This window comes from Bombina bombina, chromosome 4 (assembly GCF_027579735.1).
Source record: "Bombina bombina isolate aBomBom1 chromosome 4, aBomBom1.pri, whole genome shotgun sequence".
NCBI classification, from domain to species: domain Eukaryota; kingdom Metazoa; phylum Chordata; class Amphibia; order Anura; family Bombinatoridae; genus Bombina; species Bombina bombina.
In genome coordinates, this window is record NC_069502.1 from 277,169,630 (window position 1) to 277,189,539 (window position 19,910).

Genomic DNA, 19,910 nt, shown 5'->3' on the forward strand with positions numbered 1-19,910 from the left:
AGCCTATCGAGTTTAACCTATACATATCATGTGATTAACAATAAAGAAGCTCTAACTGAGCTTGCATAATGCCATAAAAAGTTGACCTATTTAACACAATCTATCATATCCCTGAATTCTGATACTATCCAGAAATGCATCTAACGAATTGGCATTCACTACCTACTAGGCAATGAGTTCCACAATTTAATTGTTCTTACAGTGAATAAAACATTTACGTTGCTTGGGGGTTAAATCTTCTTTCTCACCATTAATTTGCTCCCAATGATCCACTTTACCTGCTGGAGTGTATTCAATTGTTTACAAGTAGGGATGCACCGATACCGATACTAGTATTGGTATCGGTACCGATACCAAGTATTTGCATGAGTACTTGTACTTGTGCAAATGCACTGATAATTAAACCGATACCTCTACTTCCTACCCATATGCTATCTTGTGGCGTTTTTTCAAACTGCATGTTCCCATTTCATTTTAAACTGGAGTGGAGACTAAACTAAACATTGTTTACTACTGTTCTGACAATACAAATTGTTGTTATTTGTATTATTGTAAAGGAGAGATCACTGTACCTCGTTCAGACAAACCCCTGAAGTACTGGGCAGTTAATAAACAGATTTACAGCTCTGGCAAAAATGGTCCAAAAATATCTTTCTGCCCCATGCAGTAGTGTGGAAAGTGAAAGACTGTTCAAATTAGAGTCGAACCTCCTTACACATGTCAGATTGGTGTTATACAACAGCCCTACAACCCAATTGTATCACCCCTTTAAATTTAATATTTTATTGTAATATTTTTTATTTATAAACATGTTCAGTGAACTTTTTTATTATTTCATAATGTCTTTTGAATTACAGCCCTTTATAATTATAAAGAATGAATCTTAAATAATAAGTCTGTATTGTGCTTGGTAAACTGTCACATGACATTAAAAAAAAAAATATCGGTAATTTGTATCGGCGAGTATTTGAAAACAAATATCGGTACTTGTACTCAGTCATAATAAAATGGTATCAGTGCAACCCTATTTACAAGTATTTCCATTGCTCTTATATTGGCATTTGAAATAGTTTATGTAGCCTGTAGTAAGTATCCCAACCTATCCTTAAAGTTTTTGGCCTTGAGGCCAAGCTGCGTTAACACAGCCCGTAGAAGAAATTACACTCCCAGTGGGTTATAGAAGAGATAAAGTAATAAAATGTTAATTTTCCATTGTTCTCTCCAAGTATTGGTGATTGGTTTATGGTCAGATATAAGATAAAGAAGCAGGTATATGTACACAATGTCATAAAGTAATGAGATCTGATTATACCTACAAGCTCAACCCATTTTATTAGGTTGTGGTTTCAAAACACAAAATCAGCTAATTCATATACACAAGTAAACGTTAAAAAAGCAAATCTCATACATTTTATACTCTGCAGCTGGTAAAAAAAGTAATTGGAAACACATTAAGGGAAAAACAATTTTATAGTATACTGTCCCTTTAAAGAATGAATTCTTGCCACAAATAATTGCCTTGGATTAAACAAAGCTTCTGCCAACTCTGTATATGGGCCTTGGATATATTTATATAAGTAATCATATCATCTCTCAAGTGCCTTTTGTTCTAGAGAAAAAAATCTATCCAGTTTGTTTTATCTCTCCTCATAGTCTAAATTCCCCATTCAGCTTATTAGTTTTGTGGGCCTTCTTTGAACCTTTTACTAATTTTGCAATGTCTTTTTTTTTTTTTTTTTTTTTTAAATTGATCCCCAGAACTGAGGTCTTACAAGGGATTTATATAGTGACAGAATTATGCTGGGTTTAGAAGCCTTGTTATTCTCATCTGATCTTTCCTGCTGAGACCAATTAGGTACTACAGCTGTAAAGAAAATAATCTCAGAGATTTTAGTGCCCTTTAACAGTCCTGCATAATCCACTCCAGATTATCTGCAGAAAGTGGAAAAAACACTAGTGTTAAAGTAAAGGGAAATTTAAAAAGAAATACTGAAAAGTACATTTTTAATTTATTTTGCATAATTACATATTTTATGGAGAATCACATTTTGAGTTTAACGGCCCTTTAAAGATATCACATTTTGCAGCTAAAGGAATCTGTTGTGCTATATAAAGATAACAGCAACAGTGTGCATCTGTCCTGCTTAACAGAATATATAAACATGCTGCATTACTTTTTTTCCCAATGGGAATCTCTCCATTACACTGCAAGGGCCCTGACTTACAGGAAAGCATTAATAATGCTGCCAAATGTAAGTGAATTAACAATTTAGAAAAAAAAGGCATTGAGTGCAGCTATATAACTTGTAAGCATAAAAAATGAGAATGTGATCCTGTGTAGATCACTTTATTATTTATGTTATTTTCCTACATGAATTTCATGGCCTCATTAATTAAGCGAACTTATCAAATCTTGTGTTAATAATTACAATTGTTACATTTTGTAAATATAAAACCCCCACTAAGGTAATGGACTCATATGTAAATACAATATCAGTTTAAAAGGGATAGTAAACACCAAAAATGTTATTGTTTAAAATGAGAGATAATACCTTTATTTAGCATACCCCAGTTTTGCAAAACTAACACTGTTATAGAAATATACTTTTTACCTCTGTAATTACCTTGTATTTAAGCTTCTGCTGAATGTCACCTTATCTCAGATCTTTTGACAGATTTGCATTTCAGGCAATTAGTGCTGACTCTTAAATAACTTCACGTGCATGAGCACATTGTTATCTATATGAGACACGTGAACTAACGCCCTCTAGCTGTGAAAAACTGTCAAATGCAGAGGTGGCCTTCAAGAGCGTAGAAATTAGCATATGAGCCTACCTAGGTTTAGCTTTCAACTAAGAATAACAAAAGAACAAAGCAAATTTGATGATAAAAGTAAATTAAAAAGTTGTTTAAAATTACAAGCCCTATCTGAATCATGAAAGATTAATTTGGACTTTACTATCCTTTTAAAAAAGTTTAGTGACTCCATTTTTGTTTGTCTCGTTATATTTACCCAACAATTTTAACTGATTTTACATATTTACCCAACAATCATAACTGACAGCTAAAGCATACTAAACACTGATACTACTTTACAAGGAGAAACAAAATAAATCCACATTCCAAAACTGTTGGGCAAATAGTCCCTAAAATAAAACATAAATTTGTATTTATTTTTTGTTGTTTGCAGACAGAAAAGCTATCAATCTGTATGAGGAAGTACTTGTTTGTGTTTGAGGTTCAATAATCTTAAATTATATACAAATTCAGTTACAAAAACCTTGTCCTACTAGTGTTTCATAGTGTAAATGAATGACAACTATATATGACAACTGTGATAATAATACACTTACTATTTAAACATAGCACGCAAGCTTAATAAAGAACCAATGTGATGCTATTGTGTTATTAATATAAAATGCTTGTGTTATACAAGTAAATCATTTATAATTCTACACTGCAATATATTGACTTTATATTTATTTGATGATATTATATATACACGTGTATATATATATATATATATATATATATTTGTGTGTGTGTGTGTGTGTGTGTGTGTGTGTGTGTGTGTGTGTGTGTATGTATGTATGTATGTATGTATGTGTGTGTGTTTATGAGCATTTTGTCACAGAGGTAATAAAAAAAAACACTTACAGTCATATTTATTAATAAGGCTATTTGAAGTCACCTCTGTTCAGTGACCTTAAATAAAAACACTCACTATAATGTTTACAGGACTGCTTAATGGCTTGTAATATTAGATACATCATGAAGCACAGAATCCAATATATACCATATGCAAGGAAGGAATAATTTGTCTACAAGGACTGCAATACCCCCACCCCTTCATGTCTGTCCTCTTTATATTAGATTATAGACATTGCGGAAACAGCTGCTTACAACATCATGCAATCCACTTACTATATACAATGTTGGGTAACTAGTCAAGTAATATGTGGACATGGATATAGTAAGTGACTGTGTATCTGAACAGAAAATATGCTATACAAAGAGGCCTGCTTTAATATTGTATGGCAGAGGGATAAAAAGGTCAGTGACAGTGCAAGCTCTTATAGGTACAATAAGATGCATTAGATGAGGGTCATGCTGGGATTTTCCATATGAATTTCATAAATATTAAAATAACACATTTGATGCCTAAGTCACTGAAACATGGGAAAGTACACTGTGTTTGTTTATCACTGTCAGCTCTGTCTTGAACAAGAACATTCCCCAAAAATACACCCATATGTTCTACTACATTCAAAGTATATTGAAACGTTACAAACCCTGGATATGTAGACACAATAAAGCTTACAGTTGTTTCCATAGAACTTCCTAGTGTAAACAGCAAGTGTGATGGTTGCAAAAATAGATTCATAATGTATGCACATCACTGGTGTTTGATGTTAATTGCATTTGAGAGGAGTTACTAGAGATGATTAGCTAAAAGATAAAGTCTGACTACATTCCTTAGATAAACAAAGACAGCTGAAGCATTGTGGAGACTGGTGTGAGTCTGACTTGTTTATGCACTACCCAACTTATATTTAATCAATAAAAAAGGTATAGATGCATATAATTTACCCTTCATGAACATACAAAATCTATTAGCACCTGAAATACCAAAGGGCTGCACTGCATTACTTAGTTTAAAAAAAACAAAGGTTAAAAAGGTGGAGCTGTTTTTCATCAAGAAGCAACGGTGTCCTGGGTTATATATTATTAACCCTCTATATCTCTATAACAAACGAAAGCACTTACCTCTATTCTTAGTATATCCAGTAAATGTCTTTTAAATCCACATATACGATACAAACCAATTCTAAGAGGAAATAAAAAGCTATATTTGATGAAAGAGTTAAAATCCTCTGTGCTTCCCAGATGTGAGAGCTCAGTCTCCAGACTGATCTTCCAAGTTATTAGCAGAAGATATTCCAGCATTCAAGGTCCAGAGCACAGCTTTAGCCACATCTGATCCACCCTGGGAGTTGAAGGCACTGTTATTTGCCACCACAAACACAATGTTCAGAGAATGGAAGAATACACCAGGTATCCAACAAAGAGGTGGTCTTTATCCAGCTGCATACCCTTTTGTCTTCGTTAGGTTTATGCTGGAGCCCTAAGGGGCCAGTTTTGCTTTGTGTTTAAAGATTACCTTTGTCAGCCCTAGCGCCTTCATGCTGGAGAGCCAGCCCAGATGGGAAGAGCCTAGTGCAGAAGCAGTGCCCCCATCCTGAAAGCTGATCCCTGCTGATCTCATCAGTTAGGACTAACTAATCCAATGGCCGGGGAATTAGGAACAGATGGAGACGCCCCCTTGCCTTTTCCTTCTCTAGCGAGAGCACACAATGCGAGGAGACCACCAGCTGGCTGATACTGGAAGTATCCTTATCCTGCAAATGGTAGATGATCTTCCGTTTTTTTTGATGCTTCCAGTGGTGACTGCGCATTGTCATTGAAAGAGGCACTAATAAAGGGGCTGTAATTCCCATTCATGTTGTTTTTTATGCAAACAATGAGCTTTCTCCCAGTAAAACACACTCTCCAGTGAAGCTCAAGTAATTATCAAATTTATGACTTTTAATGTCACATTTATTATACTCTCTAAATAAGTTGATCAAGTTTATTTTCTTTACTAATAGGCGGCTTGAAATGTTTTCCCCAAAACAGATATAGGGAGCCATGTAATGGCTCATTGGTCTGCCCTCTGCACAGTTTTTTTTGTGCCCACACAGGAACTTGGACTTTCTGTTAAATTTAGCAATTTGTTTCCTAAACTGTACAGAAGTGGTTTACACAAAAGTCACCATACATTTTAATCCTCAAATGTCAGCATAGAGGGGGGAAAAGATCAATTTTATTAAAGTGTATGTATGAAGAAGGAAACTATTATTAATGCTATGCATCAGCAAGATTAGGTTTAAATAAGCTATAATTTTGACTAATCATCCTACTTTGCTACTGATGATGTTCTCTGAAATAAATAAAAAATAATCTAAATGGAGCTATGACATTTATTTCATTTTATTTTAAGATCATAAAAAAAATATATAAAAAAAATATATAAAAAGTTCTGATGCTGTCTGAATAAATCATTTACATTTTTCCTAGCATAGTATTCAGTACACTCCCCATTTTCAAAAGGAAATTGTGTTGCTAATAAATTTATTTCAAGATCGACAACAAAAAAATTGCATGACAATACTTTGCAGCCTTTTTTTGGCAGCCAGGGGGTTAAATGTCTCAGTGATGAAGATTGATCAGGAACATTTTTTTTTTTTTTGCTGTGTAAAATATATAATGAATTGCAATACACCAGTGGTGGCAGCTGTCAGTCCGGGGACAGCATATGGCCCTCATAGCCTTCTGCTACTGGCCCCAGCATCTACCAGCATTCATTTATTTATTTATTTATTTATTTATTTTTAACAATAGAAAAACATCTACTTTTTGATGCTACACAACACCTGTATATTGTTTTCACTATTACTTCTCCTTTTAAAGGGACAGTAAACATTTTGATATTGCATTATACTATATATAATTATGTGCAGTTAAAAAACAACCTTTGCAATATACCTTTTTTGTTTTGCTTCATTTTCCTGTAATTTATAGGAATACTAAACCTTTTAAAAGGACAGCATACATCAATTTTCATATAACTGCATGTAATAGACACTACTATAAAGAATAATATGCACAGATACTGATCTAAAAATCCAGTATAAAACATTTTAAAAACGTACTTAGTAGCTCCCAGTTTAGATCTGTTGGTGAGGTTAGTCTGGGACACCCATTGGAAGGGGCTGGGGAAGCAGGAGCAGACACTCCCCCATCCCATGCATATAAAAAGACCCATTACACAAACAGGAGCAAGCAGGAATCTGTAGACTTCAGTCTATGGGGTATATTTACCAAGCACGGATGATGCTTATTCCGCACAAATCTTTTGGCTCGCTGGAAACAGAAGTTAAGAAGCAGCGATCTTAAGACTCGTCTGCCACCTCGTCCGCCCGCCATTTGATAATTCGGCCCCTACATCTGAAACTTTGGGGCTTGGCTAGGAGTCTGAAAATCAGCACATTTGATGTTATTAAAAAATAAGCAAAACTATACATTGTTACAAAAACACTCCCAGATGGGCTTTATAATGGATCATATACAAAACAGTTATGCAAAAAAATGTCCCTTTAATTTCAAGACTTTTCTGTTGTCTTGCTTTGATGTCTATTTTTTTTTAATCAACATATTGTTTGAACAATAGCCAAATTCCACCCATGACTTTCAATCTGGGCTTTCTTCTTCAGGAGCCAAAGCCAGCCCCGGTCATTATGTTTGTATAAACTTCATTGTTGTGAAGTTATTAGCTACTGAAACCAGTTAGGGAAATACATGTAGCTGTCTTAGCCTTGAGAAGTACACAGTGTTCAGAACTAAATTACATGAAATGGAGGCAAATAAATATTTAAAGGGCCAGTAAAGTCAAAATTAAACTTCTATGATTCAGGTAGAACATGTAATTTTAAACAACTTTGCAGTTTACTTTAATTATCAATTTGCTTCATTCTTTTGGTATTATTTATTGAAAACCATACCTAGGTACGCTCTCATTTAGCAATGCTCTACTTGGAGCTAGCTGCTGATTGGTGGCAGCACAAATATGCATCTTGTCATTTTGGGTTTCATGTCCCTTGAAAGTACTTTGCAAAGTTGTTTTACTTTGCATAACTAAGACATTTATATAAAATCTTAAGGTGTTTACTGGCCATTTCAGTCTGAAAATGAAGAGTTTACTATTCTAAGAACTAGAAGTGTATATGGCAGGCTTTATAAGCCTAACCCTACCACATAGCTGCCCCTAATTGTCTTCAGCAGTGATTATCAGATAAGAACTGCAAACAAGTGGAGATTTTACTAATACTATGACTGTAGATAATTGTGTCTACTCCAGTAACAAGTCTGCATTGGCTCCTCCAAATAAGGTAATTTGTAGTTGGAGTTTGACTGTTGAAACACAATTGCACAAACAAGGTTATAATACATTCCAAACATTTTCAAACTCACCCAGTATGTAATTATATTGCAAAACTGAATAAAAGTGCTGTAATTGCAAGGTGTTTATGACGCAAACAAAGATTTTGACAGCAGATAAGAACCATAGGTCCAACAATCCCAAAATTTCCTAAAATTGTAAGCTTATTTCATTTGTAGGATAGCCTTGTGCTTATCCCAGGCATTCTTGAATTCCTGCACAGTGTTTGCCCTTACCACCACTTATAGAAGTTTATTCCATTAATTAGCCACTTCCACAAATTACTCTTGAATCTGCTCCCCTTCAACTTGATATCATGATGACCTCCTGCTCTGGAATTGCTCTTTTTGTATCCCATTATTGTACACACAGCAATGTATAAAGACATGGCAGCACATAAATCGTGTATATTGGAAGCAGACATTTGAAATTGCATTTTAGAAGTCTCTGTAGGTGCCTTTGTTATTCACGTGCATTGTCAATCCTAAAACTCTTTTTTTTTTGTTCTCTAAAATAAAAGGCAGTACAGACAATTAGATGTCATATCACCTGCCCAACTTAAAGGGACATAAAACAGGTTGAGATCTGTGCATATCCTAAAAGGGCTAATTAATTAAAAATAATTTGCATAAAAAAAATTGTTTAAAAATTGCTGGCAAGTATTTTAAAATAAAAAATAACAAAATGAATTACATAGCTAAGCTGCCTGGAACAGCCAACTCCACCCCTCTTATCAGTGTTTGGACACAGTCATTCTAGGCATGCTCCAGCAGATAATCCCTATGCATGTTTGCATTCTACCAAAATAACAATAGATATAGATACAGCCATAGAAAGAAATGTGAAGGGGGCAGTGGCGGTTCTACACGGGGGGCCTACAGGGGCCAGTGCTCCTGTAAAAATGTCCCTGCCCCCCCCTGTGGCCCCCCTGAGCTGATGTGCTGCCTGTCCCTCATTGCCCGCAGGCTGCTGTTCTGTTCACGGCCCAATACGCTCCCAATAGAGGCTGCTCTCCATAGCAGCCTCGGGAGTCAATTCCGATTATCGTAGCTTTGTGAAGGTATAATCTAGATTTTATTAAAGAGACAAAGACGATTATTTTGCAATAGCCTTTTCCTTTACTGCTCAACAGCTATTCATAATTACAAAAAAACAGTTTAAACATTTAACATAGAGATAGCAGAAATGAAAACAATGACCAATAAAAAACAACCCTGCATGGTATGACTCAAAGCAGACCATTTGGAAAAGTTCATCTTGTTATAAACTGACCACACATAATCCCAACTGCCTCTTTGATTTTTGATGCTGGATAAGAAAAATGTGGAATCTTCTGAAATAAATCCATAAACTGAAATGAAGAAAATAATCAGGAAACAGAAAAAATAAAGAAAAAACTGGAAACATAGTCCATCTGAGGAAACTTGACACGAATGTGGAAATTCTGAAGAACTGGAAGGTAAAACATCAGATAAACCTTGAACCTGAAGAAAATCCATAGAAGAAATCCGAATTTCAGAACCCAGACGAAGAGGGACCTGGAGCTGAAAATATACAAATAACCATAAGTATTAAAACATTAACAGGGCATGGGAATAGGGAGGGAAAATAATTGTCTCTGTCTCTTTAATAAAATCTAGATTATACCTTCACAAAGCTAGGATAATCGGAATTTTATTACAAGGACAGAGACTTATATTTTGCAAGTTAAAAGCTAACAAATACAATTATTAATCTAATAAACATTGAGGTAAAGAATTTATAGGTTTAAAATAAAATTGTCTAAAAACAGAATCTGAAGACCAATCTGCGGCATTAAGAATGTCTTGAAGAGATGCTAATTTACAAAAAGCTTTAGAAGCAGCAGCTCCTCTAATAGAATGAGAAGTGAAAGATTTATCTATTCCTGCTTCATTCATAACCCATTTGATCCACCTGCTAATAGAAGTAGAAGAAACAGGAAGATGAGGAGGAGAAAAAGAAATCAAAAGTTGATTTGAAGAGGATTTACGAAAAGAAGAAGTATGTTTCTCATATTCTTTGAGACAAAGTACTACACATAAAAGAGGATGATCCGAAAAATAAGGATAAAATATAGAAGAAGACATACACCTAGATTTAGAGTTCTGCGTTAGCCGCCAAAAGCAGCGTTAAGGGGTCCTAACGCTGCTTTTTACCGCCCGCTGGTATTTAGAGTCAGTCAGGAAAGGGTCTAACGCTCACTTCCCTACCGCGATTCCAGGCTACCGCAGATCCCTATGCCAATTGCGTATCCTATCTTTTCAATGGGATCTGCCTAACGCCGGTATTTGGAGTCTTGGGAGAAGTGAGCGGTAGACCCTCTACCGACAAGACTCCTACCGACAAAAAAAGTCAGTAGTTAAGAGCTTTATGGGCTAACGCGTGAATATAAAGCTCTTAACTACTGTGCTACAAAGTACACTAACACCCATAAACTACCTATGTACCTGTAACAGTTTTTTGAAAATTTGTTAATATTTCCATTTGTTCCAAGTTGCTCTTTACTATAAATCTTAAGAAGATTATCTAGTAGGTCAAATGTGTAAGTCCCAAGTAAAAACCTCAGAGAGTGTTTCATGTTGAAATATAAGTAATAACTCATGTCTTTGGGTGATACCTATATTTCCTATGAAAATTAATGTAAAAGTCAAATCATGTATAAAAAAAGAACTATTCAGCCCTGGCAACAATTGGCAGTTCAATTTAAGCAGAGTTGACTATGAAAATAAAGATATAACCACTGCAATGATTAAAGGAAGAAAATCAGCACAAAAATAACTGGGAATAAACTGAGAGATTAAATTCAGTTTACCAGTTTAGAAAGAAGCAGTTCTTAAACTTTGAAGAGAGAGCTCTCGGTTTCCAGAGGTTCCGTCAGGAGAGAGGTATGCACAGAGCCGAGCTACACGCTGTGGAGGAAGCTGTTGGCTGTAGCTGTGTGAGACACTGGAAGAGCGGCTCGTAGGAGTGACGTCACTCAGTCGTGAGGGTGAGAGGACAGAGGAGCAGCTGAGTTCGGCAGTGGAGAGAACAGGCTGTAAAAGGCTTCGGTTTCCACGGAACACTGCAGTCCGGATGAAGGTAAGTCTAAACCAGGTGGAGAGGCAGACTAAATGTCAGCAGAAGCCGTAAATGGATCAAGGAAAACAAAGCAGTGTAGAGGCTAAAGGTTCAGTAGGTAATTGAATAGTACAGGGTTGGATACAACAATACCAAGCATTGGTATGAGGTATTCAGCGTCATTTATACGCTTTGAAGGAAACCTCCCCTTAAAGGGGTATTATGTTACAGGACTCCCCCCTAAAAGGAACCACTCCAGGGTTCAAGGTCTGGGTCGATCTAGAAATCTCCTATGAAAAAGGGAGACTAACCTAGGAGTGGAAAGGTTAACAGATGGTTCCCAGGAATCCTCTTCAGATGGGTAACCCTTCCAATGTACCAAGTACTGTAGACGACCAGAGACTTTCCTGGAGTCAAGAATGGCCCCAACCTCATATTCCACATCAGGGGTTATAGGTAACATAGGAATAGAAGGATCCACAGGTTTACGAAGTGTCCTGTAGGGTTTAAGTAGTGACACATGAAACGTGTGATGAATTTTAAGAGAGGGGGGTAATTGGAGAGTAACAGCATTTTCATTGATCAGTTTGGTGATGGGAAATGGTCCAATAAAGAGTTTGTTGAACTTTTTGCTGGGTACAGAAATGCGCAAATTCCTTGTCGAGAGCCAAACAAGATCCCCAACAGCGTAGGAGGGAGGAGGTCTATGCCTGAGGTCATAATACTTCTTTTGTCTTTGTTGGGCGATTTTAATCTTCTCGGAGAGTAGGGAAAATGTCTCAAGCATGGTATTGGTAAGATCATCAATAACTGGACAATCAGCGATGACCTCTGGGTGAAGATGAAAATTGGGATGATATCCATAATTAGCAAAAAAAGGAGTAGTTTTTATGGTCGAATGGTAGGTGTTATTATGGGCGAATTCTGCTAGAGGAAGTAGAGTTGTCCAGTTGTTTTGTTGTTGGGTGGTGTAGCATCTTATGTACTCTTCCAACCAATGGTTGGTGCGCTCAGTTTGTCCATTTGACTGAGGATGGAACGCAGTAGATAGTCGTTGGTCAATCTTAAGGGACTTAAATAACTGTTTCCACACCTTAGAGGTAAATTGAGAACCTCTGTCGGATGTTATGGTGTTTGGAATCCCATGAAGTTTTATGACATGTTTTATCAGCAGGAGAACGGTTTCCAGTGCTGTTGGCAGCTTATGATAAGGCACAAAGTGTGCCATTTTGGAGAAGAGATCAACAATTACTACTATAGTGTTATTCTTTTCTGATAAAGGTAGGTCCACAATATAGTCTATAGCAATATCTTTCCAGGGTCTGTCTGGAACTGGCAAGGAAAGAAGGAATCCTGTAGGCTTATTCCTTTTTTTTTTTTTAAACTTTTATTTATAACCAACATTGTGTTACAGTCATACAAATTACATGTCTTAGCGCCACGCAGGGCAATACATTGTATGATCATACAAAAATAAATGCCACATTACTAAAATCACATTGACATTAAGTGGGATACAGTAATATAATCTCTTCCATTGTCTTCTACATGTAATGATTATCGTCTATAAGGTAGTTGCACACAACGTTGGAATTTTTCATTGTTTTTTTTTAAAAAAACTGACAACACTAAACAATAATGATAATGCAAAAAAGGAAAAAGAAGAGAAAAGAAAAAAAAAAAGAAAAAAAAAAACCTGAATAATTCAACCGGAACTAATTTAGAATACTTTTTTCCTTTTTGCTCCCACATCAGTCAAAAGAAGGCCATTTAAATGTAATAAATAGCTATATATCTTTTCTTGTATTCTTTATAACTCTAAAGAGAGAGAAAAAAAACAAAAAAAAAAAACCATCCTCCGGACCCGCAAGACTCAATCTTAGCTGCAATAGCTCACAATTTTATGGGATATCTCTGAAATTCCTTATCCAAGATCCGGGAAATACTTGGAGCAAGACTAGCTCAGCGAAGCTGATAGAAGAAACAAATGGAGACAGAATCCGCTGCTGCAGTTGTAGTGAATAAGTCTTAATAGTGGGTGCCCATTCTACCAAGAATGTCTTAATTTTTTTTTCTGAAGCCTGTGATAAATGAAAAGATTCATATATAATTTGGGATTGTATCCCTTTAAGAATTATTCCTAGGCTAGGGGGCCTCTTAGCAATCCAGGATTTAAAGATATTATGGGGGGTAGTTATCAAGCCGTCTACTTTTCTGGCTTCGCTGGCCCAATACGCCCGCCTAAGCTCGCCTACCTTCGCCGCCGCGGACCTGAAAAAATACGCCTAAGTTATCAAATAAAGCTGTCAAAAAGCCGCGGGGCGATGAGCAGCGGACTGTGACAGTTATCACTCATCCGATCCCGCTGCTCTTCGGCTTTTTCCCAGCTTTATTGCTAGCCTGTCACTAAGCACTCACACTAAACTACACTGTTCTATCCCTATACCGGCGCCCCCGGAGCCCCCCGCAACTAAATAAATTTACTAACCCCTAAACCGCCGCTCCTAGACCCTGCCGCAACTCTTATAAATGTATTAACCCCTAAACCGCCGCTCCCGTACACCGCTGCCACCTACAGTATACCTAGTAACCCCTATCCTGCCCCCCCTACACCGTCGCCCTCTATTATAAAGTTATTAACCCCTATCCTGCTGATCCCGCACCTCTCCGCAACTAAATAAATAGTTTAACCCCTAAACCGCCGCTCCCTGAACCCGCCGCAACCTATATTAAACCTATTAACCCCTATCCTGCCCCCCTACACCGTCGTCACCTATAATAAATTTATTAACCCCTAATCTGCCTCCCCTACACTGTCGCCCCCTATAATAAATTTATTAACCCCTATCCTGCCCCCCACTACGCCGCCGCCACTGTAATAAAATTATTAACCCCTAAACCTAAGTCTAACCCTAACCCTAACGCCCCCCTAACTTAAATATTAATTAAATAAATCTAAATAAATTAACTCTTATTAACTAAATGAATCCTATTTAAAACTAAATACTTACCTTTAAAATAAACCCTAATATAGCTACAATATAAATAATAATTATATTCTAGCTATTTTAGGATTTATTTTTATTTTACAGGTACCTTTCAATTTATTTTAACTAGGTACAATAGCTATTAAATAGTTATTAACTATTTAATAGCTTACCTAGCTAAAAGAAACTGAAATTTACCTGTAAAATAAATCCTAACCTAAGTTACAATTACACCTAACACTACACTATACTTTAATAAATTATTCCTATTTAAAAATAAATACTTACCTGTAAAAAAAAACCCCTAAGATAGCTACAATATAATTAATAATTATATTGTAGCTATCTTAGGATTTATATTTATTTTACAGGTAACTTTGTATTTATTTTAGCTAGTTAGAATAGTTATTAAATAGTTATTAACTATTTAATAACTACCTAGCTAAAAGAAATACAAAATTACCTGTAAAATAAATCCTAACCTAAGTTACAATTAAACCTAATACTACACTATCATTAAATTAATTAAATAAACTACCTACAAATAACTACAATTAAATACAATTACATAAACTATCTAAAGTACAAAAAATAAAAAAAGCTAAGTTACAAAAAAATAAAAAAATAAGTTACAAACATGTTAAAAATATTACAACAATTTTAAGCTACTTACACCTAATCTAAGCCCCCTAATAAAATAACAAACCCCCCCAAAATAAAAAAATGCCCTACCCTATTCTAAATTAAATAAAGTTCAAAGCTCTTTTACCTTACCAGCCCTTAAAAGGGCCATTTGTGGGGGCATGCCCCAAAGAAAACAGCTCTTTTGCCTGTAAAAGAAAAATACAACCCCCCCAACATTAAAACCCACCACCCACATACCCCTAATCTAACCCAAACCCCCCTTACAAAACCTAACACTAATCCCCTGAAGATCATCCTACCTTGTCTTCACTCAGCCGAGCAGCGATGGAACTGAAGTGGACATCCGGAGCGGAAGAAGTTAATCCTCCAAGCGGCGCTGAAGAAATCTTCCATCCGATGAAGTCATCATCCAGGCGGCGCTGAAGAAAAGTCTTCGATCCTGCCGATGTCATCTTCAAAGAGGCGCTGAAGAGGTCTTCTATCCGGGCAATGTCATCTTCCAAGCCGGGTCTTGAATCTTCCTCCCGCCGACGCGGAACCTCCTTCTTCACCGACGGACTACGATGAATGAAGGCTCCTTTAAGGGACGTCATCCAAGATGGCGTCCCCTCAATTCCGATTGGCTGATAGGATTCTATCAGCCAATCGGAATTAAGGTAGGAATATTCTGATTGGCTGATGGAGTCAGCCAATCAGAATCAAGTTCAATCCGATTGGCTGATCCGATCAGCCAATCAGATTGAGCTCGCATTCTATTGGCTGATCGGAACAGCCAATAGAATGCAAGCTCAATCTGATTGGCTGATTCCATCAGCCAATCAGATTTTTCCTACCTTAATTCCGATTGGCTGATAGAATCCTATCAGCCAATCGGAATTGAGGGGACTCCATCTTGGATGACGTCCCTTAAAGGATCCTTCATTCGTCGTAGTCCGTCGGTGAAGAAGGAGGTTCCGCGTCGGCGGGAGGAAGATTCAAGACCCGGCTTGGAAGATGACATCCCCCGGATAGAAGACCTTTTCAGCGCCTCTTTGAAGATGACATCGGCCGGATCGAAGAATTTTCTTCAGCGCCGCCTGGATGATGACTTCATCGGATGGAAGATTTCTTCAGCGCCGCTTGGAGGATTAACTTCTTCCGCTCCGGATGTCCACTTCGGTTCCATCGCTGCTCGGCTGAGTGAAGACAAGGTAGGATGATCTTCAGGGGATTAGTGTTAGGTTTTTGTAAGGGGGGTTGGGTTAGATTAGAGGTATGTGGGTGGTGGGTTTTAATGTTGGGGGGGTTGTATTTTTCTTTTACAGGCAAAAGAGCTGTTTTCTTTTGGGCATGCCCCCACAAATGGCCCTTTTAAGGGCTGGTAAGGTAAAAGAGCTTTGAACTTTATTTAATTTAGAATAGGGTAGGGCATTTTTTTATTTTGGGGGGGTTTGTTATTTTATTAGGGGGCTTAGATTAGGTGTAAGTAGCTTAAAATTGTTGTAATATTTTTAACATGTTTGTAACTTATTTTTTTATTTTTTGTAACTTAGCTTTTTTTATTTTTTGTACTTTAGTTAGTTTATGTAATTGTATTTAATTGTAGTTATTTGTAGGTAGTTTATTTAATTAATTTAATGATAGTGTAGTATTAGGTTTAATTGTAACTTAGGTTAGGATTTATTTTACAGGTAAATTTAAGTTTATTTTAGCTAGGTAAGTTATTAAATAGTTAATTACTATTTAATAGCTATTGTACCTAGTTAAAATAAATTCAAAGGTACCTGTAAAATAAAAATAAATCCTAAGATAGCTAGAATATAATTATTATTTATATTGTAGCTATATTAGGGTTTATTTTAAAGGTAAGTATTTAGTTTTAAATAGGATTCATTTAGTTAATAAGAGTTAATTTATTTAGATTTATTTAATTAATATTTAAGTTAGGGGGGCGTTAGGGTTAGACTTAGGTTTAGGGGTTAATAATTTTATTACAGTGGCGGCGGCGTAGTGGGGGGCAGGATAGGGGTTAATAAATTTATTATAGCAGGTAAGCCCCGTTATAGAGACTATTAAACCAAAACTGGAGTTTCTGCCATAGTTGTTTTATTTTGGGGCAGTGCCACAACATATGCATAAGATCTGCTTTACCATATGAGCACCGCGGGCAATCGGCCCTTTTAAGAGGATAACATTTCGCTAACCTGGCAGGAGATAGGTAAAATGTATTCATTAATTTAATATGAGATTCTTTCCAATTTACCGATATAGGATAGTTAGCTACCAATTTGAGACTACGCAAGATCTTTTCTTGATCAATTGTAGGAATATAATTTGTCCATGAATTGACCATTTTCTCGATCAACAGTATGCCCTGTTTAGTGAGCATAATATCATAGATTAAGGAAATTGATGTGTCTCCGATTATAAATTTTTGGATACAAATCTTGACCTCGGACCATTCAGATCTAACTGAGGAATACCAGCTTTGGGAACTAACATAATGACGAACCTGTAAATAGGCAAAACGGTTCCCAGTACCTAGCAAATATCTTGAGAGAATAGTTTCCCAAGGGAGAATCTGGGTTTGATCATCCAATAACTGATCAATATCCTTAAGGCCTCTGTCCTGCCACTCTAGAAATACCTTTTGGTCAATTCCTGGCAAGAAAAGGGGGTTACCTCTTATGGGTAAAAAATCAGAAAATGAAGGATTCAATGCTAGTATACCACAGAACTTCTGCCATGCATAAATCGGATTTTTGAAAGATTGTAATATAGAGACTTCTCGCGGTAGTTCTTGTAATGGGCAGTGTAAAAGAGCCTTCAAAGACCAAGGGTGGATTAATCTGGATTCATACTCAAAAGAGGTAATCCTATTCGTTTGTGCTAGCCAATCTATAACTACTTTAAGTAAAGTTGCAATATTGTAATATCTAATGTTAGGAAAAGCTAGACCAGCATTATAGAATTTTTGAGACAATTTTTTCCAGTGATATACGTGGTTTTTTTAGCTTTCCAAATAAACTTGGAAAACCGGGAATTCAATCTACTTACATCTTTATTTGTGAGCATTAATGGAAGATTTTGTAAAGGATAAAGAATCCTTGGAAAAATAATAGTTTTGATCAGATTGACTGATGCAGTCATAGATAAGGGGAAAGCCTTCCATAGCTCAAGATCTTCTTTAATCTTCTGAAAGAGTGTATCAAGATTGGCTGAGTACCAATATTTGGGATTTTTATGAATCTCCAGCCCCAGATATTTTATAGTTGAGACTGTGCGAAACGTTAAATTAGTTTGTCGATTGGTTTCTTTACCTAGCCACATAAATTCGCTTTTATCCAGGTTGGATTTATACCCCGCGAAGGAGCTAAACTCCTCCAATATATTTATGACCTTAGGGATTGTGTCTCTGGTATTCTGCAAACATATTAGAATATCATCGGCATATAGTAAAACTTTTTAATTTGGATCTAGATCTGGTATCCCCGGCAAGATTTCTCTCAATCTGGTTGCCAATGGTTCAAGAGCAATATTGAACAAAAGGGGTGAAAGGGGACAACCCTGTCTTGTTCCTCTTTCTAATATTATCTTAGGAGAAAGCGTTTGATTCACCAGCAGAAAAGATTCTGGCTTCAAATGGATTTTCTGAATAAAATGTAAGAAATTATCGGCAAAGCCAAATTTCTCTAAGGTTTTAAATAAGTGAGTCCAAGCTATGCTGTCAAAGGCCTTGACTGCGTCCAACGTAAGGACTGCATTATCATTTAGATTATTTCTATATTTGAACTGATCACTATTCCAGCTATAGTCAACCAGCGTAGTTAATCTCCTAATATTCTTCGTAGAATTTCGCGTGGCGATAAATCCGACCTGGTCGGGATGTATAAGTTTGTCCAAGCACCCTGCAAGCCTACAAGCGAGAATAGAAGTTAAGATTTTATAGTCCGCATTAAGGACTGAAATTGGCCTATAAGAGGCTGGATCTTCTGGGTTCTTCCCTTTTTTCAAGATAAGTGATATATTTGCAGCTGCGAACCGATCTGAAATTGGTTTGTTAGTCATATAATAACTATTAAACAATTTCTCTAAGACTGGTGTTATTTCTACCGCAAGACTTCTATAGAACTCTGCTGGAAACCCATCAGGGCCAGCGGCTTTATTCGATTTGGATGAACTAATGGCTTTTAATATTTCTTCGGAAGTGATCTGGGCATTCAGAGATTCTAGTTCTTCTTTCTGTAGCTGGGGAAGAGTAACCTTATCCCAGAAGTTATCTTGGTTAGTGGAGTTACATTTCTGTTTAGAATATAATTGCTTATAATACTTGAAAAAAGCTCCACATATTTCTGTATTAATATATCTTATATCTCCTTCCTTAATACTAGAGATCAAGTTCTTCTTCTTCCTTGCTTTAACTAGTCTCGCTAGATTTTTAGCAGAGCTACCGTTAAAGCTTCTAAAATGTAAATTGATTTTGGTCTCATCTTCTAAGTGTTTTTGAGCTACAGATATGTCCCTCTCCTTTCTAAGAGCTATATATTTATTCCAATTCCTAGTGGATCGATCTCCATGATATTTTTTGTAAGCATTTTTAACCTGGTTGGTAAGTTGCAAGTCTCAGGCACGTTGTTTCTTATTTTTAATATCCAAAAATGACATAATTTCACCACGTAAAACTTCTTTTGATGCCTCCCAAAAAGTTTCAATCTTATAAAAATAAGAAATATTACGTGTACTATAGTCCTTCCAAGACTGCTTTAACCAATGGCTAAATCTAGGATTGTTGTAAAGATAACGTGGATAAAAAAAAGCCCTGGGAGTTTTAAATTTATTACTGTCATGGCATTTCAATATTAAGGATATGATTGAGTGGTCCGAGGTCATGATCTCACCAATTCCAGCCTCCACTTTACAAATCGAAAGTGATTCGGAGATTAAAAATAGATCTATCCTGGCGAAAGTCCTGTGTGCTTTAGATTCAGGCTTATTCCTATCTGTTTTACAGGTTATACAAACTGGACATAAGTCCACATATTGTTTAATGTCTGTGGTAATCTGTGGCCACCAATAAGATCTTGTAATTAGTTCATAGGTTTTGTTCATACCAGGATGCCCTGATAGGGGTGAGTCATGACAGGCAGATAATATCTGTTCTCTAAGGGAAGGGGGAACAT

General features: G+C 36.3%; 1 protein-coding gene across 1 annotated transcript in view; it reads right to left on the minus strand.

The window, feature by feature from the left end:
• The window catches only part of SPSB4 (splA/ryanodine receptor domain and SOCS box containing 4), a 189,949-nt gene extending 184,769 nt beyond the window's left edge, over positions 1-5,180 (minus strand). Inside the window, exon 1 of the mRNA XM_053709977.1 lies at positions 4,768-5,180. The gene's annotated coding sequence lies outside the window, so the exon portion shown is untranslated. The remainder of the gene's footprint in view (positions 1-4,767) is intronic.
• Between the last annotated feature and the right edge of the window lie 14,730 nt (positions 5,181-19,910).